Genomic DNA, 23,707 nt, shown 5'->3' with positions numbered 1-23,707 from the left:
TTATATAATACTATGCATTTATAATTATATAGTACATACACAATATCCTTGGGGAGAAAGGAGAGGGACGTCTAAGTTGAGCAATTACAGTTGTTCTAAAACCATTTCAGTGAATCTGATTAATGAATTTACTGCCGCTTTTTTGTTTGTTTGTTTGTTTTTTGAGAGGGAGTCTCGCTCTATTGCCCAGGCTGGAGTGCAGTGGCATGATCTCAGTTCACTGCAAGCTCCACCTCCTGGCTTCACGCCATTCTCCTGCCTCAGCCTCCTGAGTAGCTGGGACTACAGGCGCCCGCCATCATGCCTGGCTAATTTTTGTAGCTGGAGTAAGGACAGGGTTTCACCATGTTGGCCAGGCTGGTCTCAAACTCCTGACCTCAGGTGATCTTCCCACCTCAGCCTTGCAAAGTGCTGGGATTACAGGCGTGAGCCACTGTGCCCAGCCTGTACATTGCTTTGAAATGCTCTGGTTTTTCTACATATTTTTAAGGAATACAACATTGTAAGACATACTGCATGTTTTTCTCATGATGGTTGTTTATTTTGAAACATCATGCACTATGGTGACCTGATGGGTTTTGTGGAGGAAATTAAAGGTGGGTCTGTGAAGAAAGCACTTTTGTGAGTTGTGCTGTGTGTCCAGTCTTAAGGAACTGATGTCTGCAGTCAGCCCAAGTTGACCTGGCTTGCGTTGGTTTTTGTTTTCCTAGTTCGTGCTTTTCTCACTAACTTCTCTTGTAACTGTGACAAAATGAGTTAGGGCCGAGTTGCTAATGATTTACTTGTGGACTAAGCTGGTTTGGGGGAGGAAATCTATGGATATAATCATTTTCCTTGGTGGTAAGCTTTTAGAGATACCTGAATTGATCCTTAGATTGCTTATTTGTTTCTTTGTTTGTTTGTTTTTAGATGGAGTCTCCCTCTGTCGCCTAGGCTGGAGGGCAGTGGCACGATCTCAGCTCACTGCATCTTCTGCCTCCGTGGTCAAGCCATTCTCATGCCTCAGCCTCCCAGGTAGGTAGGATTACAGGTGAACACCCACCACACCCAGCTGATTTTTATAGTTTTAGTAAAGATAGGCTTTCAGCATGTTGGCCAGGCTGGTGTCAAACTCCTGACCTCAAGTGATCTTCCCTCCTCAGCCTCTCAAAGTGCTGGGATTACAGGTGTGAGCCACTGTGCCCGGCCTGTAGATTACTTTTAAAGGCGTTGGTTTTTCTACATGTTTTTTTCTTGTCATATTTTTAAGGAATACAACATTGTAAGACATACTGCATGGTTTTCTCCTAGTGGTTGTTTATTTTGAAACATCATGCACTATGGTGACCTGATGGGTTTTGTGGAGGAAATTAAAGAGGAGATCTGTGAAAAAGACACTTTGTGAGTTGTGCTGTGTGTCCAGGCATAAGGAACTGATGTCTGCAGTCAGCCCAAGCTGACCTGGATTGCCTTGGGTTTTGTTTTCCTAGTTCGTGCTTTTCTCACCAACTTCTCTTGTAACTGTGATAAAATGAGTTAGGGCCGAGTTGCTAATGATTTACGTGTGGACTAAGATGGTTTAGGGGAGGAAATCTATGGATATAATCATTTTCCTTGGTGGTAAGCGTTTAGAGATACTTGAATTGATCATTAGTTTGTTTATTTGTTTGTTTGTTTGTTTTTAGATGGAGTCTCCCTCTGTCGCCTAGGCTGGAGGGCAGTGGCACGATCTCAGCTCACTGCATCTTCTGCCTCCATGGTTCAAGCCATTGTCATGCCTCAGCCTCCCAGGTAGGTAGGATTACAGGTGCACACCACCACACCCAGCCGATTTTTATATTTTTAGTAGAGACAGGCTTTCACCATGTTGGCTCGGCTGGTCTCCAACTCCCGACCTCAGGCGATCCGCCTGCCTAGCCTCCCAAAGTGCTGCAATTACAGGTGTAAGCCACCGCACCCGCCTGGAAGCATCATTTCTAAAGCATATGTCTTTCATTCTGTTTTTTTTTTTTTTGAAGCTGAGTTTCGCCCTTATTTCCCAGGCTTGAGTGCGATGGCCTGATCTTGGCTCACTGCAACCTTCACCTCTCAGGTTCAAGCGATTCTCCTGCCTCAGCCACTCAAGTAGCCGCGATTTCAGGCATGTGACGCTACGCCCAGCTAATTTTGTGTTTTTAGTAGAGACGGGATTTCTCCATGTTGGTCAGGCTTGTCTCACGCTCCTGACCTCAGGTGATCAGCCTACCTCGGCCTCCCAGAGTGCTGGGATTATAGGTGTAAGCCACCGTTCCCGGCCTCTAAAACATATTTCTAAAATGTTTGTATTAAAAACTGTCAGCCGGGCGCGGTGGCTCAAGCCTGTAATCCCAGCACTTTGGGAGGCCGAGACGGGCGGATCACGAGGTCAGGAGATCGAGACCATCCTGGCTAACACGGTGAAACCCCGTCTCTCCTAAAAGAAATACAAAAAACTAGCCGGGCGAGGTGGCGGGCGCCTGTAGTCCCAGCTATTTGGGAGGCTGAGGCAGGAGAATGGCGTGAACCCGGGAGGCGGAGCTTGCAGTGAGCTGAGATCCGGCCACCGCACTCCACCCTGGGTGACAGAGCGACACTCCGTGTCAAAAAAAACAAAAAACAAAAAACAAAAAAAAGAAACTGTCAAGTGTCAACTATGCTCAAAAAGTCAAAAGTCAACAGAAAAAAGTGACTGAATATGACTTCTGATAAGCGGCCTTTCCTAGGGACACTGTATTCTAGCGCGTTTCCTTCCTACTCCATTGATCTAAGCATTTACTCAATCCAACTTCATTTTGCCCTACTCTGAATAGATTTCACTCTTTTGTCCCTCTACATTTTTTCAAATTTAAAATATATTTTTTTCTTTTAAAATCATTTTGTCATTTTCCAGGGCGTATCCCAAGGGGAAGGAGTAGGGGACACTGACTTTCTGCTTTAATTAAAATCCCAAATTCCTTACCCTAGAATACCTGCCTCCTTATAACCCAGTACTCTCCATTTTGTCTTTCCACCTAGTTTAGATAGGAATCTCCAAAACGTGGATATTACTTTTGTTTGTTTGTTTGCTTGTGATAGGGTTTCACTTTGTCGCCCAGACTGAAGTCCAGTGGTGTGAACATGGCTCACTGCAGCCTCAACCTCCTGGGCTCAAGCAGTCCTCTGATCCTCCTACCTCAGCCTCGTGAGTAGCTGGCATGCCCCCAACCCTGGCTGATTTTTTTAAAGTTTTTGTGGATATGAGGGTCTTGCCAGTTGCCCAGACTGGTTGTGAACTCCCAGGCCCAAGCGATCCACCCACCTCAGCCTCCCAAAGCATTGAGATTGCAGGCATGAGCTACCGCGCCCAACTGAATATTAAAAGCATCACTACACATCAGTAAACATCACTAAAATTAAAAGAGTAAAGTTGAAATATTAGTGAGGGAGATGGGCTCCCAAAGTGCTGAGATTACAGGTGTGAGCCACCGTGCCTGGCTGAATATTATTTAAATATCACTAAACGTCACTAAATTTAAAATAGGAAAGTAGAAATATTAGTGGAGGGAGACTATTACAAATGAAACATCTCAGAACATATTGCTACTTTTCTATGCCACTTCGAGTGTTTCTCTGTTTCTGTTGAAATGAACACTCTCAGAAAGTCTCTGATTTCATTTTGTATATGTATACCTTTTAATACTTAGTATTAGAAAAGAAAAGGACCAGAAGGAATAACCAATTTATTATCCTAATGTAACAGATGAGGAAACAGACTCCATGAGAATAAGTTATCTAAAGTCACACAGCTAGTAAATATCAAAGGCAAAACTGAAATGAAGTCTCTAGATTTCTACTTCAAGAGTTTCCCGGTTATTCCAAGCTGTTTGGAACTATAGGGGGAAAGGAATCTAAATTTAGGGGGAAAGAAATCTCGTGAAAACCTTTTTAAAAAGTTTCTTTCTTTACCTGACATGGTCAGAGAAGAAGAAACATCAACTGCAGATACAAAGGATGAAGAGACGATACTAGCGGATGTCTGGGTGGCTCAAGCCAACGAGTGCATGTGTCCAGTATGAAGGCCACTGGTCACCGGTCACTGGTCACTGGCCACTTGCGATGATACAAATGTACAGGCCACTCCCAGCAAACCCCAAGATTCTACCAGGTGGTGGTAGGTTTGGTGGCAGAATGATGTCACAAAGCAGGCAGTTTAAAGGTCTGCCATAGCCAATAGGGAGGTCAGATTCCCAACCAGACAGGATTGGCTGGCAGAGGTGGTAGGAAAACTGCAACAGCACTAAGTGGCTGAGCTCTGGGGAGGTGAAAGCTGCAAGACAGACGTGATAGTCCCACTTTCCTCCAGGCTCTCATGTTAGGGAGATCATCTGAATGTTTCTCATAAATGTTCACTCACATAATTAACTAACATTTATATTTTATATGGTATATTTCATATTATATAATACTATGCATTTATAATTATATAGTACATACACAATATCCTTGGGGAGAAAGGAGAGGGACGTCTAAGTTGAGCAATTACAGTTGTTCTAAAACCATTTCAGTGAATCTGATTAATGAATTTACTGCCGCTTTTTTGTTTGTTTGTTTGTTTTTTGAGAGGGAGTCTCGCTCTATTGCCCAGGCTGGAGTGCAGTGGCATGATCTCAGTTCACTGCAAGCTCCACCTCCTGGCTTCACGCCATTCTCCTGCCTCAGCCTCCTGAGTAGCTGGGACTACAGGCGCCCGCCATCATGCCTGGCTAATTTTTGTAGCTGGAGTAAGGACAGGGTTTCACCATGTTGGCCAGGCTGGTCTCAAACTCCTGACCTCAGGTGATCTTCCCACCTCAGCCTTGCAAAGTGCTGGGATTACAGGCGTGAGCCACTGTGCCCAGCCTGTACATTGCTTTGAAATGCTCTGGTTTTTCTACATATTTTTAAGGAATACAACATTGTAAGACATACTGCATGTTTTTCTCATGATGGTTGTTTATTTTGAAACATCATGCACTATGGTGACCTGATGGGTTTTGTGGAGGAAATTAAAGGTGGGTCTGTGAAGAAAGCACTTTTGTGAGTTGTGCTGTGTGTCCAGTCTTAAGGAACTGATGTCTGCAGTCAGCCCAAGTTGACCTGGCTTGCGTTGGTTTTTGTTTTCCTAGTTCGTGCTTTTCTCACTAACTTCTCTTGTAACTGTGACAAAATGAGTTAGGGCCGAGTTGCTAATGATTTACTTGTGGACTAAGCTGGTTTGGGGGAGGAAATCTATGGATATAATCATTTTCCTTGGTGGTAAGCTTTTAGAGATACCTGAATTGATCCTTAGATTGCTTATTTGTTTCTTTGTTTGTTTGTTTTTAGATGGAGTCTCCCTCTGTCGCCTAGGCTGGAGGGCAGTGGCACGATCTCAGCTCACTGCATCTTCTGCCTCCGTGGTCAAGCCATTCTCATGCCTCAGCCTCCCAGGTAGGTAGGATTACAGGTGAACACCCACCACACCCAGCTGATTTTTATAGTTTTAGTAAAGATAGGCTTTCAGCATGTTGGCCAGGCTGGTGTCAAACTCCTGACCTCAAGTGATCTTCCCTCCTCAGCCTCTCAAAGTGCTGGGATTACAGGTGTGAGCCACTGTGCCCGGCCTGTAGATTACTTTTAAAGGCGTTGGTTTTTCTACATGTTTTTTTCTTGTCATATTTTTAAGGAATACAACATTGTAAGACATACTGCATGGTTTTCTCCTAGTGGTTGTTTATTTTGAAACATCATGCACTATGGTGACCTGATGGGTTTTGTGGAGGAAATTAAAGAGGAGATCTGTGAAAAAGACACTTTGTGAGTTGTGCTGTGTGTCCAGGCATAAGGAACTGATGTCTGCAGTCAGCCCAAGCTGACCTGGATTGCCTTGGGTTTTGTTTTCCTAGTTCGTGCTTTTCTCACCAACTTCTCTTGTAACTGTGATAAAATGAGTTAGGGCCGAGTTGCTAATGATTTACGTGTGGACTAAGATGGTTTAGGGGAGGAAATCTATGGATATAATCATTTTCCTTGGTGGTAAGCGTTTAGAGATACTTGAATTGATCATTAGTTTGTTTATTTGTTTGTTTGTTTGTTTTTAGATGGAGTCTCCCTCTGTCGCCTAGGCTGGAGGGCAGTGGCACGATCTCAGCTCACTGCATCTTCTGCCTCCATGGTTCAAGCCATTGTCATGCCTCAGCCTCCCAGGTAGGTAGGATTACAGGTGCACACCACCACACCCAGCCGATTTTTATATTTTTAGTAGAGACAGGCTTTCACCATGTTGGCTCGGCTGGTCTCCAACTCCCGACCTCAGGCGATCCGCCTGCCTAGCCTCCCAAAGTGCTGCAATTACAGGTGTAAGCCACCGCACCCGCCTGGAAGCATCATTTCTAAAGCATATGTCTTTCATTCTGTTTTTTTTTTTTTTGAAGCTGAGTTTCGCCCTTATTTCCCAGGCTTGAGTGCGATGGCCTGATCTTGGCTCACTGCAACCTTCACCTCTCAGGTTCAAGCGATTCTCCTGCCTCAGCCACTCAAGTAGCCGCGATTTCAGGCATGTGACGCTACGCCCAGCTAATTTTGTGTTTTTAGTAGAGACGGGATTTCTCCATGTTGGTCAGGCTTGTCTCACGCTCCTGACCTCAGGTGATCAGCCTACCTCGGCCTCCCAGAGTGCTGGGATTATAGGTGTAAGCCACCGTTCCCGGCCTCTAAAACATATTTCTAAAATGTTTATATTAAAAACTGTCAGCCGGGCGCGGTGGCTCAAGCCTGTAATCCCAGCACTTTGGGAGGCCGAGACGGGCGGATCACGAGGTCAGGAGATCGAGACCATCCTGGCTAACACGGTGAAACCCCGTCTCTCCTAAAAGAAATACAAAAAACTAGCCGGGCGAGGTGGCGGGCGCCTGTAGTCCCAGCTATTTGGGAGGCTGAGGCAGGAGAATGGCGTGAACCCGGGAGGCGGAGCTTGCAGTGAGCTGAGATCCGGCCACCGCACTCCACCCTGGGTGACAGAGCGACACTCCGTGTCAAAAAAAACAAAAAACAAAAAACAAAAAAAAGAAACTGTCAAGTGTCAACTATGCTCAAAAAGTCAAAAGTCAACAGAAAAAAGTGACTGAATATGACTTCTGATAAGCGGCCTTTCCTAGGGACACTGTATTCTAGCGCGTTTCCTTCCTACTCCATTGATCTAAGCATTTACTCAATCCAACTTCATTTTGCCCTACTCTGAATAGATTTCACTCTTTTGTCCCTCTACATTTTTTCAAATTTAAAATATATTTTTTTCTTTTAAAATCATTTTGTCATTTTCCAGGGCGTATCCCAAGGGGAAGGAGTAGGGGACACTGACTTTCTGCTTTAATTAAAATCCCAAATTCCTTACCCTAGAATACCTGCCTCCTTATAACCCAGTACTCTCCATTTTGTCTTTCCACCTAGTTTAGATAGGAATCTCCAAAACGTGGATATTACTTTTGTTTGTTTGTTTGCTTGTGATAGGGTTTCACTTTGTCGCCCAGACTGAAGTCCAGTGGTGTGAACATGGCTCACTGCAGCCTCAACCTCCTGGGCTCAAGCAGTCCTCTGATCCTCCTACCTCAGCCTCGTGAGTAGCTGGCATGCCCCCAACCCTGGCTGATTTTTTTAAAGTTTTTGTGGATATGAGGGTCTTGCCAGTTGCCCAGACTGGTTGTGAACTCCCAGGCCCAAGCGATCCACCCACCTCAGCCTCCCAAAGCATTGAGATTGCAGGCATGAGCTACCGCGCCCAACTGAATATTAAAAGCATCACTACACATCAGTAAACATCACTAAAATTAAAAGAGTAAAGTTGAAATATTAGTGAGGGAGATGGGCTCCCAAAGTGCTGAGATTACAGGTGTGAGCCACCGTGCCTGGCTGAATATTATTTAAATATCACTAAACGTCACTAAATTTAAAATAGGAAAGTAGAAATATTAGTGGAGGGAGACTATTACAAATGAAACATCTCAGAACATATTGCTACTTTTCTATGCCACTTCGAGTGTTTCTCTGTTTCTGTTGAAATGAACACTCTCAGAAAGTCTCTGATTTCATTTTGTATATGTATACCTTTTAATACTTAGTATTAGAAAAGAAAAGGACCAGAAGGAATAACCAATTTATTATCCTAATGTAACAGATGAGGAAACAGACTCCATGAGAATAAGTTTTCTAAAGTCACACAGCTAGTAAATATCAAAGGCAAAACTGAAATGAAGTCTCTAGATTTCTACTTCAAGAGTTTCCCGGTTATTCCAAGCTGTTTGGAACTATAGGGGGAAAGGAATCTAAATTTAGGGGGAAAGAAATCTCGTGAAAACCTTTATAAAAAGTTTCTTTCTTTACCTGACATGGTCAGAGAAGAAGAAACATCAACTGCAGATACAAAGGATGAAGAGACGATACTAGCGGATGTCTGGGTGGCTCAAGCCAACGAGTGCATGTGTCCAGTATGAAGGCCACTGGTCACCGGTCACTGGTCACTGGCCACTTGCGATGATACAAATGTACAGGCCACTCCCAGCAAACCCCAAGATTCTACCAGGTGGTGGTAGGTTTGGTGGCAGAATGATGTCACAAAGCAGGCAGTTTAAAGGTCTGCCATAGCCAATAGGGAGGTCAGATTCCCAACCAGACAGGATTGGCTGGCAGAGGTGGTAGGAAAACTGCAACAGCACTAAGTGGCTGAGCTCTGGGGAGGTGAAAGCTGCAAGACAGACGTGATAGTCCCACTTTCCTCCAGGCTCTCATGTTAGGGAGATCATCTGAATGTTTCTCATAAATGTTCACTCACATAATTAACTAACATTTATATTTTATATGGTATATTTCATATTATATAATACTATGCATTTATAATTATATAGTACATACACAATATCCTTGGGGAGAAAGGAGAGGGACGTCTAAGTTGAGCAATTACAGTTGTTCTAAAACCATTTCAGTGAATCTGATTAATGAATTTACTGCCGCTTTTTTGTTTGTTTGTTTGTTTTTTGAGAGGGAGTCTCGCTCTATTGCCCAGGCTGGAGTGCAGTGGCATGATCTCAGTTCACTGCAAGCTCCACCTCCTGGCTTCACGCCATTCTCCTGCCTCAGCCTCCTGAGTAGCTGGGACTACAGGCGCCCGCCATCATGCCTGGCTAATTTTTGTAGCTGGAGTAAGGACAGGGTTTCACCATGTTGGCCAGGCTGGTCTCAAACTCCTGACCTCAGGTGATCTTCCCACCTCAGCCTTGCAAAGTGCTGGGATTACAGGCGTGAGCCACTGTGCCCAGCCTGTACATTGCTTTGAAATGCTCTGGTTTTTCTACATATTTTTAAGGAATACAACATTGTAAGACATACTGCATGTTTTTCTCATGATGGTTGTTTATTTTGAAACATCATGCACTATGGTGACCTGATGGGTTTTGTAGAGGAAATTAAAGAGTGGGATCTGTGAAAAAGGCACTGTTGTGAGTTGTGCTGTGTGTCCAGTCTTATGGAACTGATGTCTGCAGTCAGCCCAAGTTGACCTGGCTTGCGTTGGTTTTTGTTTTCCTAGTTCGTGCTTTTCTCACTAACTTGTCTTGTAACTGTGATAAAATGAGTTAGGTCCGATTTGCTAATGATTTACTTGTGGACTAAGCTGGTTTGGGGGAGGAAATCTATGGATATAATCATTTTCCTTGGTGGTAAGCTTTTAGAGATACCTGAATTGATCGTTTGTTTGTTTGTTTCTTTGTTTGTTTGTTTTTAGATGGAGTCTCCCTCTGTCGCCTAGGCTGGAGGGCAGTGGCACGATCTCAGCTCACTGCATCTTCTGCCTCCGTGGTCAAGCCATTCTCATGCCTCAGCCTCCCAGGTAGGTAGGATTACAGGTGAACACCCACCACACCCAGTTGATTTTTATAGTTTTAGTAAAGATAGGCTTTCAGCATGTTGGCCAGGCTGGTGTCAAACTCCTGACCTCAAGTGATCTTCCCTCCTCAGCCTCTCAAAGTGCTGGGATTACAGGTGTGAGCCACTGTGCCCGGCCTGTAGATTACTTTTAAAGGCGTTGGTTTTTCTACATGTTTTTTTCTTGTCATATTTTTAAGGAATACAACATTGTAAGACATACTGCATGGTTTTCTCCTAGTGGTTGTTTATTTTGAAACATCATGCACTATGGTGACCTGATGGGTTTTGTGGAGGAAATTAAAGAGGAGATCTGTGAAAAAGACACTTTGTGAGTTGTGCTGTGTGTCCAGGCATAAGGAACTGATGTCTGCAGTCAGCCCAAGCTGACCTGGATTGCCTTGGGTTTTGTTTTCCTAGTTCGTGCTTTTCTCACCAACTTCTCTTGTAACTGTGATAAAATGAGTTAGGGCCGAGTTGCTAATGATTTACGTGTGGACTAAGATGGTTTAGGGGAGGAAATCTATGGATATAATCATTTTCCTTGGTGGTAAGCGTTTAGAGATACTTGAATTGATCATTAGTTTGTTTATTTGTTTGTTTGTTTGTTTTTAGATGGAGTCTCCCTCTGTCGCCTAGGCTGGAGGGCAGTGGCACGATCTCAGCTCACTGCATCTTCTGCCTCCATGGTTCAAGCCATTGTCATGCCTCAGCCTCCCAGGTAGGTAGGATTACAGGTGCACACCACCACACCCAGCCGATTTTTATATTTTTAGTAGAGACAGGCTTTCACCATGTTGGCTCGGCTGGTCTCCAACTCCCGACCTCAGGCGATCCGCCTGCCTAGCCTCCCAAAGTGCTGCAATTACAGGTGTAAGCCACCGCGCCCGCCTGGAAGCATCATTTCTAAAGCATATGTCTTTCATTCTGTTTTTTTTTTTTTGAAGCTGAGTTTCGCCCTTATTTCCCAGGCTTGAGTGCGATGGCCTGATCTTGGCTCACTGCAACCTTCACCTCTCAGGTTCAAGCGATTCTCCTGCCTCAGCCACTCAAGTAGCCGCGATTTCAGGCATGTGACGCTACGCCCAGCTAATTTTGTGTTTTTAGTAGAGACGGGATTTCTCCATGTTGGTCAGGCTTGTCTCACGCTCCTGACCTCAGGTGATCAGCCTACCTCGGCCTCCCAGAGTGCTGGGATTATAGGTGTAAGCCACCGTTCCCGGCCTCTAAAACATATTTCTAAAATGTTTATATTAAAAACTGTCAGCCGGGCGCGGTGGCTCAAGCCTGTAATCCCAGCACTTTGGGAGGCCGAGACGGGCGGATCACGAGGTCAGGAGATTGAGACCATCCTGGCTAAAACGGTGAAACCCCGTCTCTCCTAAAAGAAATACAAAAAACTAGCCGGGCGAGGTGGCGGGCGCCTGTAGTCCCAGCTATTTGGGAGGCTGAGGCAGGAGAATGGCGTGAACCCGGGAGGCGGAGCTTGCAGTGAGCTGAGATCCGGCCACCGCACTCCACCCTGGGTGACAGAGCGACACTCCGTGTCAAAAAAAACAAAAAACAAAAAACAGAAACTGTCAAGTGTCAACTATGCTCAAAAAGTCAAAAGTCAACAGAAAAAAGTGACTGAATATGACTTCTGATAAGCGGCCTTTCCTAGGGAGACTGTATTCTAGCGCGTTTCCTTCCTACTCCATTGATCTAAGCATTTATTCAATCCAACTTCATTTTGCCCTACTCTGAATAGATTTCACTCTTTTGTCCCTCTACATTTTTTCAAATTTAAAATATATTTTTTTCTTTTAAAATCATTTTGTCATTTTCCAGGGCGTATCCCAAGGGGAAGGAGTAGGGGACACTGACTTTCTGCTTTAATTAAAATCCCAAATTCCTTACCCTAGAATACCTGCCTCCTTATAACCCAGTACTCTCCATTTTGTCTTTCCACCTAGTTTAGATAGGAATCTCCAAAACGTGGATATTACTTTTGTTTGTTTGTTTGCTTGTGATAGGGTTTCACTTTGTCGCCCAGACTGAAGTCCAGTGGTGTGAACATGGCTCACTGCAGCCTCAACCTCCTGGGCTCAAGCAGTCCTCTGATCCTCCTACCTCAGCCTCGTGAGTAGCTGGCATGCCCCCAACCCTGGCTGATTTTTTTAAAGTTTTTGTGGATATGAGGGTCTTGCCAGTTGCCCAGACTGGTTGTGAACTCCCAGGCCCAAGCGATCCACCCACCTCAGCCTCCCAAAGCATTGAGATTGCAGGCATGAGCTACCGCGCCCAACTGAATATTAAAAGCATCACTACACATCAGTAAACATCACTAAAATTAAAAGAGTAAAGTTGAAATATTAGTGAGGGAGATGGGCTCCCAAAGTGCTGAGATTACAGGTGTGAGCCACCGTGCCTGGCTGAATATTATTTAAATATCACTAAACGTCACTAAATTTAAAATAGGAAAGTAGAAATATTAGTGGAGGGAGACTATTACAAATGAAACATCTCAGAACATATTGCTACTTTTCTATGCCACTTCGAGTGTTTCTCTGTTTCTGTTGAAATGAACACTCTCAGAAAGTCTCTGATTTCATTTTGTATATGTATACCTTTTAATACTTAGTATTAGAAAAGAAAAGGACCAGAAGGAATAACCAATTTATTATCCTAATGTAACAGATGAGGAAACAGACTCCATGAGAATAAGTTTTCTAAAGTCACACAGCTAGTAAATATCAAAGGCAAAACTGAAATGAAGTCTCTAGATTTCTACTTCAAGAGTTTCCCGGTTATTCCAAGCTGTTTGGAACTATAGGGGGAAAGGAATCTAAATTTAGGGGGAAAGAAATCTCGTGAAAACCTTTATAAAAAGTTTCTTTCTTTACCTGACATGGTCAGAGAAGAAGAAACATCAACTGCAGATACAAAGGATGAAGAGACGATACTAGCGGATGTCTGGGTGGCTCAAGCCAACGAGTGCATGTGTCCAGTATGAAGGCCACTGGTCACCGGTCACTGGTCACTGGCCACTTGCGATGATACAAATGTACAGGCCACTCCCAGCAAACCCCAAGATTCTACCAGGTGGTGGTAGGTTTGGTGGCAGAATGATGTCACAAAGCAGGCAGTTTAAAGGTCTGCCATAGCCAATAGGGAGGTCAGATTCCCAACCAGACAGGATTGGCTGGCAGAGGTGGTAGGAAAACTGCAACAGCACTAAGTGGCTGAGCTCTGGGGAGGTGAAAGCTGCAAGACAGACGTGATAGTCCCACTTTCCTCCAGGCTCTCATGTTAGGGAGATCATCTGAATGTTTCTCATAAATGTTCACTCACATAATTAACTAACATTTATATTTTATATGGTATATTTCATATTATATAATACTATGCATTTATAATTATATAGTACATACACAATATCCTTGGGGAGAAAGGAGAGGGACGTCTAAGTTGAGCAATTACAGTTGTTCTAAAACCATTTCAGTGAATCTGATTAATGAATTTACTGCCGCTTTTTTGTTTGTTTGTTTGTTTTTTGAGAGGGAGTCTCGCTCTATTGCCCAGGCTGGAGTGCAGTGGCATGATCTCAGTTCACTGCAAGCTCCACCTCCTGGCTTCACGCCATTCTCCTGCCTCAGCCTCCTGAGTAGCTGGGACTACAGGCGCCCGCCATCATGCCTGGCTAATTTTTGTAGCTGGAGTAAGGACAGGGTTTCACCATGTTGGCCAGGCTGGTCTCAAACTCCTGACCTCAGGTGATCTTCCCACCTCAGCCTTGCAAAGTGCTGGGATTACAGGCGTGAGCCACTGTGCCCAGCCTGTACATTGCTTTGAAATGCTCTGGTTTTTCTACATATTTTTAAGGAATACAACATTGTAAGACATACTGCATGTTTTTCTCATGATGGTTGTTTATTTTGAAACATCATGCACTATGGTGACCTGATGGGTTTTGTAGAGGAAATTAAAGAGTGGGATCTGTGAAAAAGGCACTGTTGTGAGTTGTGCTGTGTGTCCAGTCTTATGGAACTGATGTCTGCAGTCAGCCCAAGTTGACCTGGCTTGCGTTGGTTTTTGTTTTCCTAGTTCGTGCTTTTCTCACTAACTTGTCTTGTAACTGTGATAAAATGAGTTAGGTCCGATTTGCTAATGATTTACTTGTGGACTAAGCTGGTTTGGGGGAGGAAATCTATGGATATAATCATTTTCCTTGGTGGTAAGCTTTTAGAGATACCTGAATTGATCCTTAGATTGCTTATTTGTTTCTTTGTTTGTTTGTTTTTAGATGGAGTCTCCCTCTGTCGCCTAGGCTGGAGGGCAGTGGCACGATCTCAGCTCACTGCATCTTCTGCCTCCGTGGTCAAGCCATTCTCATGCCTCAGCCTCCCAGGTAGGTAGGATTACAGGTGAACACCCACCACACCCAGCTGATTTTTATAGTTTTAGTAAAGATAGGCTTTCAGCATGTTGGCCAGGCTGGTGTCAAACTCCTGACCTCAAGTGATCTTCCCTCCTCAGCCTCTCAAAGTGCTGGGATTACAGGTGTGAGCCACTGTGCCCGGCCTGTAGATTACTTTTAAAGGCGTTGGTTTTTCTACATGTTTTTTTCTTGTCATATTTTTAAGGAATACAACATTGTAAGACATACTGCATGGTTTTCTCCTAGTGGTTGTTTATTTTGAAACATCATGCACTATGGTGACCTGATGGGTTTTGTGGAGGAAATTAAAGAGGAGATCTGTGAAAAAGACACTTTGTGAGTTGTGCTGTGTGTCCAGGCATAAGGAACTGATGTCTGCAGTCAGCCCAAGCTGACCTGGATTGCCTTGGGTTTTGTTTTCCTAGTTCGTGCTTTTCTCACCAACTTCTCTTGTAACTGTGATAAAATGAGTTAGGGCCGAGTTGCTAATGATTTACGTGTGGACTAAGATGGTTTAGGGGAGGAAATCTATGGATATAATCATTTTCCTTGGTGGTAAGCGTTTAGAGATACTTGAATTGATCATTAGTTTGTTTATTTGTTTGTTTGTTTTTAGATGGAGTCTCCCTCTGTCGCCTAGGCTGGAGGGCAGTGGCACGATCTCAGCTCACTGCATCTTCTGCCTCCATGGTTCAAGCCATTGTCATGCCTCAGCCTCCCAGGTAGGTAGGATTACAGGTGCACACCACCACACCCAGCCGATTTTTATATTTTTAGTAGAGACAGGCTTTCACCATGTTGGCTCGGCTGGTCTCCAACTCCCGACCTCAGGCGATCCGCCTGCCTAGCCTCCCAAAGTGCTGCAATTACAGGTGTAAGCCACCGCGCCCGCCTGGAAGCATCATTTCTAAAGCATATGTCTTTCATTCTGTTTTTTTTTTTTTTGAAGCTGAGTTTCGCCCTTATTTCCCAGGCTTGAGTGCGATGGCCTGATCTTGGCTCACTGCAACCTTCACCTCTCAGGTTCAAGCGATTCTCCTGCCTCAGCCACTCAAGTAGCCGCGATTTCAGGCATGTGACGCTACGCCCAGCTAATTTTGTGTTTTTAGTAGAGACGGGATTTCTCCATGTTGGTCAGGCTTGTCTCACGCTCCTGACCTCAGGTGATCAGCCTACCTCGGCCTCCCAGAGTGCTGGGATTATAGGTGTAAGCCACCGTTCCCGGCCTCTAAAACATATTTCTAAAATGTTTATATTAAAAACTGTCAGCCGGGCGCGGTGGCTCAAGCCTGTAATCCCAGCACTTTGGGAGGCCGAGACGGGCGGATCACGAGGTCAGGAGATCGAGACCATCCTGGCTAACACGGTGAAACCCCGTCTCTCCTAAAAGAAATACAAAAAACTAGCCGGGCGAGGTGGCGGGCGCCTGTAGTCCCAGCTATTTGGGAGGCTGAGGCAGGAGAATGGCGTGAACCCGGGAGGCGGAGCTTGCAGTGAGCTGAGATCCGGCCACCGCACTCCACCCTGGGTGACAGAGCGACACTCCGTGTCAAAAAAAACAAAAAACAAAAAACAAAAAAAAGAAACTGTCAAGTGTCAACTATGCTCAAAAAGTCAAAAGTCAACAGAAAAAAGTGACTGAATATGACTTCTGATAAGCGGCCTTTCCTAGGGACACTGTATTCTAGCGCGTTTCCTTCCTACTCCATTGATCTAAGCATTTACTCAATCCAACTTCATTTTGCCCTACTCTGAATAGATTTCACTCTTTTGTCCCTCTACATTTTTTCAAATTTAAAATATATTTTTTTCTTTTAAAATCATTTTGTCATTTTCCAGGGCGTATCCCAAGGGGAAGGAGTAGGGGACACTGACTTTCTGCTTTAATTAAAATCCCAAATTCCTTACCCTAGAATACCTGCCTCCTTATAACCCAGTACTCTCCATTTTGTCTTTCCACCTAGTTTAGATAGGAATCTCCAAAACGTGGATATTACTTTTGTTTGTTTGTTTGCTTGTGATAGGGTTTCACTTTGTCGCCCAGACTGAAGTCCAGTGGTGTGAACATGGCTCACTGCAGCCTCAACCTCCTGGGCTCAAGCAGTCCTCTGATCCTCCTACCTCAGCCTCGTGAGTAGCTGGCATGCCCCCAACCCTGGCTGATTTTTTTAAAGTTTTTGTGGATATGAGGGTCTTGCCAGTTGCCCAGACTGGTTGTGAACTCCCAGGCCCAAGCGATCCACCCACCTCAGCCTCCCAAAGCATTGAGATTGCAGGCATGAGCTACCGCGCCCAACTGAATATTAAAAGCATCACTACACATCAGTAAACATCACTAAAATTAAAAGAGTAAAGTTGAAATATTAGTGAGGGAGATGGGCTCCCAAAGTGCTGAGATTACAGGTGTGAGCCACCGTGCCTGGCTGAATATTATTTAAATATCACTAAACGTCACTAAATTTAAAATAGGAAAGTAGAAATATTAGTGGAGGGAGACTATTACAAATGAAACATCTCAGAACATATTGCTACTTTTCTATGCCACTTCGAGTGTTTCTCTGTTTCTGTTGAAATGAACACTCTCAGAAAGTCTCTGATTTCATTTTGTATATGTATACCTTTTAATACTTAGTATTAGAAAAGAAAAGGACCAGAAGGAATAACCAATTTATTATCCTAATGTAACAGATGAGGAAACAGACTCCATGAGAATAAGTTTTCTAAAGTCACACAGCTAGTAAATATCAAAGGCAAAACTGAAATGAAGTCTCTAGATTTCTACTTCAAGAGTTTCCCGGTTATTCCAAGCTGTTTGGAACTATAGGGGGAAAGGAATCTAAATTTAGGGGGAAAGAAATCTCGTGAAAACCTTTATAAAAAGTTTCTTTCTTTACCTGACATGGTCAGAGAAGAAGAAACATCAACTGCAGATACAAAGGATGAAGAGACGATACTAGCGGATGTCTGGGTGGCTCAAGCCAACGAGTGCATGTGTCCAGTATGAAGGCCACTGGTCACCGGTCACTGGTCACTGGCCACTTGCGATGATACAAATGTACAGGCCACTCCCAGCAAACCCCAAGATTCTACCAGGTGGTGGTAGGTTTGGTGGCAGAATGATGTCACAAAGCAGGCAGTTTAAAGGTCTGCCATAGCCAATAGGGAGGTCAGATTCCCAACCAGACAGGATTGGCTGGCAGAGGTGGTAGGAAAACTGCAACAGCACTAAGTGGCTGAGCTCTGGGGAGGTGAAAGCTGCAAGACAGACGTGATAGTCCCACTTTCCTCCAGGCTCTCATGTTAGGGAGATCATCTGAATGTTTCTCATAAATGTTCACTCACATAATTAACTAACATTTATATTTTATATGGTATATTTCATATTATATAATACTATGCATTTATAATTATATAGTACATACACAATATCCTTGGGGAGAAAGGAGAGGGACGTCTAAGTTGAGCAATTACAGTTGTTCTAAAACCATTTCAGTGAATCTGATTAATGAATTTACTGCCGCTTTTTTGTTTGTTTGTTTGTTTTTTGAGAGGGAGTCTCGCTCTATTGCCCAGGCTGGAGTGCAGTGGCATGATCTCAGTTCACTGCAAGCTCCACCTCCTGGCTTCACGCCATTCTCCTGCCTCAGCCTCCTGAGTAGCTGGGACTACAGGCGCCCGCCATCATGCCTGGCTAATTTTTGTAGCTGGAGTAAGGACAGGGTTTCACCATGTTGGCCAGGCTGGTCTCAAACTCCTGACCTCAGGTGATCTTCCCACCTCAGCCTTGCAAAGTGCTGGGATTACAGGCGTGAGCCACTGTGCCCAGCCTGTACATTGCTTTGAAATGCTCTGGTTTTTCTACATATTTTTAAGGAATACAACATTGTAAGACATACTGCATGTTTTTCTCATGATGGTTGTTTATTTTGAAACATCATGCACTATGGTGACCTGATGGGTTTTGTAGAGGAAATTAAAGAGTGGGATCTGTGAAAAAGGCACTGTTGTGAGTTGTGCTGTGTGTCCAGTCTTATGGAACTGATGTCTGCAGTCAGCCCAAGTTGACCTGGCTTGCGTTGGTTTTTGTTTTCCTAGTTCGTGCTTTTCTCACTAACTTGTCTTGTAACTGTGATAAAATGAGTTAGGTCCGATTTGCTAATGATTTACTTGTGGACTAAGCTGGTTTGGGGGAGGAAATCTATGGATATAATCATTTTCCTTGGTGGTAAGCTTTTAGAGATACCTGAATTGATCGTTTGTTTGTTTGTTTCTTTGTTTGTTTGTTTTTAGATGGAGTCTCCCTCTGTCGCCTAGGCTGGAGGGCAGTGGCACGATCTCAGCTCACTGCATCTTCTGCCTCCGTGGTCAAGCCATTCTCATGCCTCAGCCTCCCAGGTAGGTAGGATTACAGGTGAACACCCACCACACCCAGTTGATTTTTATAGTTTTAGTAAAGATAGGCTTTCAGCATGTTGGCCAGGCTGGTGTCAAACTCCTGACCTCAAGTGATCTTCCCTCCTCAGCCTCTCAAAGTGCTGGGATTACAGGTGTGAGCCACTGTGCCCGGCCTGTAGATTACTTTTAAAGGCGTTGGTTTTTCTACATGTTTTTTTCTTGTCATATTTTTAAGGAATACAACATTGTAAGACATACTGCATGGTTTTCTCCTAGTGGTTGTTTATTTTGAAACATCATGCACTATGGTGACCTGATGGGTTTTGTGGAGGAAATTAAAGAGGAGATCTGTGAAAAAGACACTTTGTGAGTTGTGCTGTGTGTCCAGGCATAAGGAACTGATGTCTGCAGTCAGCCCAAGCTGACCTGGATTGCCTTGGGTTTTGTTTTCCTAGTTCGTGCTTTTCTCACCAACTTCTCTTGTAACTGTGATAAAATGAGTTAGGGCCGAGTTGCTAATGATTTACGTGTGGACTAAGATGGTTTAGGGGAGGAAATCTATGGATATAATCATTTTCCTTGGTGGTAAGCGTTTAGAGATACTTGAATTGATCATTAGTTTGTTTATTTGTTTGTTTGTTTGTTTTTAGATGGAGTCTCCCTCTGTCGCCTAGGCTGGAGGGCAGTGGCACGATCTCAGCTCACTGCATCTTCTGCCTCCATGGTTCAAGCCATTGTCATGCCTCAGCCTCCCAGGTAGGTAGGATTACAGGTGCACACCACCACACCCAGCCGATTTTTATATTTTTAGTAGAGACAGGCTTTCACCATGTTGGCTCGGCTGGTCTCCAACTCCCGACCTCAGGCGATCCGCCTGCCTAGCCTCCCAAAGTGCTGCAATTACAGGTGTAAGCCACCGCGCCCGCCTGGAAGCATCATTTCTAAAGCATATGTCTTTCATTCTGTTTTTTTTTTTTTGAAGCTGAGTTTCGCCCTTATTTCCCAGGCTTGAGTGCGATGGCCTGATCTTGGCTCACTGCAACCTTCACCTCTCAGGTTCAAGCGATTCTCCTGCCTCAGCCACTCAAGTAGCCGCGATTTCAGGCATGTGACGCTACGCCCAGCTAATTTTGTGTTTTTAGTAGAGACGGGATTTCTCCATGTTGGTCAGGCTTGTCTCACGCTCCTGACCTCAGGTGATCAGCCTACCTCGGCCTCCCAGAGTGCTGGGATTATAGGTGTAAGCCACCGTTCCCGGCCTCTAAAACATATTTCTAAAATGTTTATATTAAAAACTGTCAGCCGGGCGCGGTGGCTCAAGCCTGTAATCCCAGCACTTTGGGAGGCCGAGACGGGCGGATCACGAGGTCAGGAGATTGAGACCATCCTGGCTAAAACGGTGAAACCCCGTCTCTCCTAAAAGAAATACAAAAAACTAGCCGGGCGAGGTGGCGGGCGCCTGTAGTCCCAGCTATTTGGGAGGCTGAGGCAGGAGAATGGCGTGAACCCGGGAGGCGGAGCTTGCAGTGAGCTGAGATCCGGCCACCGCACTCCACCCTGGGTGACAGAGCGACACTCCGTGTCAAAAAAAACAAAAAACAAAAAACAGAAACTGTCAAGTGTCAACTATGCTCAAAAAGTCAAAAGTCAACAGAAAAAAGTGACTGAATATGACTTCTGATAAGCGGCCTTTCCTAGGGAGACTGTATTCTAGCGCGTTTCCTTCCTACTCCATTGATCTAAGCATTTATTCAATCCAACTTCATTTTGCCCTACTCTGAATAGATTTCACTCTTTTGTCCCTCTACATTTTTTCAAATTTAAAATATATTTTTTTCTTTTAAAATCATTTTGTCATTTTCCAGGGCGTATCCCAAGGGGAAGGAGTAGGGGACACTGACTTTCTGCTTTAATTAAAATCCCAAATTCCTTACCCTAGAATACCTGCCTCCTTATAACCCAGTACTCTCCATTTTGTCTTTCCACCTAGTTTAGATAGGAATCTCCAAAACGTGGATATTACTTTTGTTTGTTTGTTTGCTTGTGATAGGGTTTCACTTTGTCGCCCAGACTGAAGTCCAGTGGTGTGAACATGGCTCACTGCAGCCTCAACCTCCTGGGCTCAAGCAGTCCTCTGATCCTCCTACCTCAGCCTCGTGAGTAGCTGGCATGCCCCCAACCCTGGCTGATTTTTTTAAAGTTTTTGTGGATATGAGGGTCTTGCCAGTTGCCCAGACTGGTTGTGAACTCCCAGGCCCAAGCGATCCACCCACCTCAGCCTCCCAAAGCATTGAGATTGCAGGCATGAGCTACCGCGCCCAACTGAATATTAAAAGCATCACTACACATCAGTAAACATCACTAAAATTAAAAGAGTAAAGTTGAAATATTAGTGAGGGAGATGGGCTCCCAAAGTGCTGAGATTACAGGTGTGAGCCACCGTGCCTGGCTGAATATTATTTAAATATCACTAAACGTCACTAAATTTAAAATAGGAAAGTAGAAATATTAGTGGAGGGAGACTATTACAAATGAAACATCTCAGAACATATTGCTACTTTTCTATGCCACTTCGAGTGTTTCTCTGTTTCTGTTGAAATGAACACTCTCAGAAAGTCTCTGATTTCATTTTGTATATGTATACCTTTTAATACTTAGTATTAGAAAAGAAAAGGACCAGAAGGAATAACCAATTTATTATCCTAATGTAACAGATGAGGAAACAGACTCCATGAGAATAAGTTTTCTAAAGTCACACAGCTAGTAAATATCAAAGGCAAAACTGAAATGAAGTCTCTAGATTTCTACTTCAAGAGTTTCCCGGTTATTCCAAGCTGTTTGGAACTATAGGGGGAAAGGAATCTAAATTTAGGGGGAAAGAAATCTCGTGAAAACCTTTATAAAAAGTTTCTTTCTTTACCTGACATGGTCAGAGAAGAAGAAACATCAACTGCAGATACAAAGGATGAAGAGACGATACTAGCGGATGTCTGGGTGGCTCAAGCCAACGAGTGCATGTGTCCAGTATGAAGGCCACTGGTCACCGGTCACTGGTCACTGGCCACTTGCGATGATACAAATGTACAGGCCACTCCCAGCAAACCCCAAGATTCTACCAGGTGGTGGTAGGTTTGGTGGCAGAATGATGTCACAAAGCAGGCAGTTTAAAGGTCTGCCATAGCCAATAGGGAGGTCAGATTCCCAACCAGACAGGATTGGCTGGCAGAGGTGGTAGGAAAACTGCAACAGCACTAAGTGGCTGAGCTCTGGGGAGGTGAAAGCTGCAAGACAGACGTGATAGTCCCACTTTCCTCCAGGCTCTCATGTTAGGGAGATCATCTGAATGTTTCTCATAAATGTTCACTCACATAATTAACTAACATTTATATTTTATATGGTATATTTCATATTATATAATACTATGCATTTATAATTATATAGTACATACACAATATCCTTGGGGAGAAAGGAGAGGGACGTCTAAGTTGAGCAATTACAGTTGTTCTAAAACCATTTCAGTGAATCTGATTAATGAATTTACTGCCGCTTTTTTGTTTGTTTGTTTGTTTTTTGAGAGGGAGTCTCGCTCTATTGCCCAGGCTGGAGTGCAGTGGCATGATCTCAGTTCACTGCAAGCTCCACCTCCTGGCTTCACGCCATTCTCCTGCCTCAGCCTCCTGAGTAGCTGGGACTACAGGCGCCCGCCATCATGCCTGGCTAATTTTTGTAGCTGGAGTAAGGACAGGGTTTCACCATGTTGGCCAGGCTGGTCTCAAACTCCTGACCTCAGGTGATCTTCCCACCTCAGCCTTGCAAAGTGCTGGGATTACAGGCGTGAGCCACTGTGCCCAGCCTGTACATTGCTTTGAAATGCTCTGGTTTTTCTACATATTTTTAAGGAATACAACATTGTAAGACATACTGCATGTTTTTCTCATGATGGTTGTTTATTTTGAAACATCATGCACTATGGTGACCTGATGGGTTTTGTAGAGGAAATTAAAGAGTGGGATCTGTGAAAAAGGCACTGTTGTGAGTTGTGCTGTGTGTCCAGTCTTATGGAACTGATGTCTGCAGTCAGCCCAAGTTGACCTGGCTTGCGTTGGTTTTTGTTTTCCTAGTTCGTGCTTTTCTCACTAACTTGTCTTGTAACTGTGATAAAATGAGTTAGGTCCGATTTGCTAATGATTTACTTGTGGACTAAGCTGGTTTGGGGGAGGAAATCTATGGATATAATCATTTTCCTTGGTGGTAAGCTTTTAGAGATACCTGAATTGATCGTTTGTTTGTTTGTTTCTTTGTTTGTTTGTTTTTAGATGGAGTCTCCCTCTGTCGCCTAGGCTGGAGGGCAGTGGCACGATCTCAGCTCACTGCATCTTCTGCCTCCGTGGTCAAGCCATTCTCATGCCTCAGCCTCCCAGGTAGGTAGGATTACAGGTGAACACCCACCACACCCAGTTGATTTTTATAGTTTTAGTAAAGATAGGCTTTCAGCATGTTGGCCAGGCTGGTGTCAAACTCCTGACCTCAAGTGATCTTCCCTCCTCAGCCTCTCAAAGTGCTGGGATTACAGGTGTGAGCCACTGTGCCCGGCCTGTAGATTACTTTTAAAGGCGTTGGTTTTTCTACATGTTTTTTTCTTGTCATATTTTTAAGGAATACAACATTGTAAGACATACTGCATGGTTTTCTCCTAGTGGTTGTTTATTTTGAAACATCATGCACTATGGTGACCTGATGGGTTTTGTGGAGGAAATTAAAGAGGAGATCTGTGAAAAAGACACTTTGTGAGTTGTGCTGTGTGTCCAGGCATAAGGAACTGATGTCTGCAGTCAGCCCAAGCTGACCTGGATTGCCTTGGGTTTTGTTTTCCTAGTTCGTGCTTTTCTCACCAACTTCTCTTGTAACTGTGATAAAATGAGTTAGGGCCGAGTTGCTAATGATTTACGTGTGGACTAAGATGGTTTAGGGGAGGAAATCTAT

General features: G+C 44.2%; 1 protein-coding gene across 10 annotated transcripts in view; it reads left to right on the top strand.

Moving 5' to 3' along the window:
- Positions 1-23,707, top strand: part of LOC105465276 (dual specificity phosphatase 11) — a 91,767-nt gene that overhangs the window by 27,085 nt on the left and 40,975 nt on the right. For 4 of the 10 annotated variants that reach the window (XR_011611908.1, XR_011611907.1, XR_011611909.1 and 1 more), the window contains 16 exons: positions 910-1,014; positions 1,665-1,770; positions 3,073-3,178; positions 5,341-5,449; positions 6,096-6,201; positions 7,504-7,609; positions 9,770-9,878; positions 10,525-10,630; positions 11,925-12,030; positions 14,195-14,303; positions 14,946-15,051; positions 16,354-16,459; positions 18,620-18,728; positions 19,375-19,480; positions 20,775-20,880; positions 23,041-23,149. The gene's annotated coding sequence lies outside the window, so the exon portion shown is untranslated. Of the gene's footprint in view, positions 1-909; positions 1,019-1,044; positions 1,771-2,331; positions 3,179-5,340; positions 5,450-5,475; positions 6,202-7,503; positions 7,610-9,769; positions 9,879-9,923; positions 10,631-11,924; positions 12,031-14,194; positions 14,304-14,945; positions 15,052-16,353; positions 16,460-18,619; positions 18,729-19,374; positions 19,481-20,774; positions 20,881-23,040; positions 23,150-23,707 lie in introns of those variants that run through there. The other 6 variants (XR_011611906.1, XR_011611911.1, XR_011611912.1 and 3 more) reach the window with 6 other exon arrangements.

This window comes from Macaca nemestrina, chromosome 13, assembly GCF_043159975.1.
Source record: "Macaca nemestrina isolate mMacNem1 chromosome 13, mMacNem.hap1, whole genome shotgun sequence".
Taxonomy (NCBI): Eukaryota; Metazoa; Chordata; class Mammalia; order Primates; family Cercopithecidae; genus Macaca; species Macaca nemestrina.
Note: the sequence above shows the minus strand (reverse complement) of the source record. Positions and strands in the feature narration are given on the sequence as shown.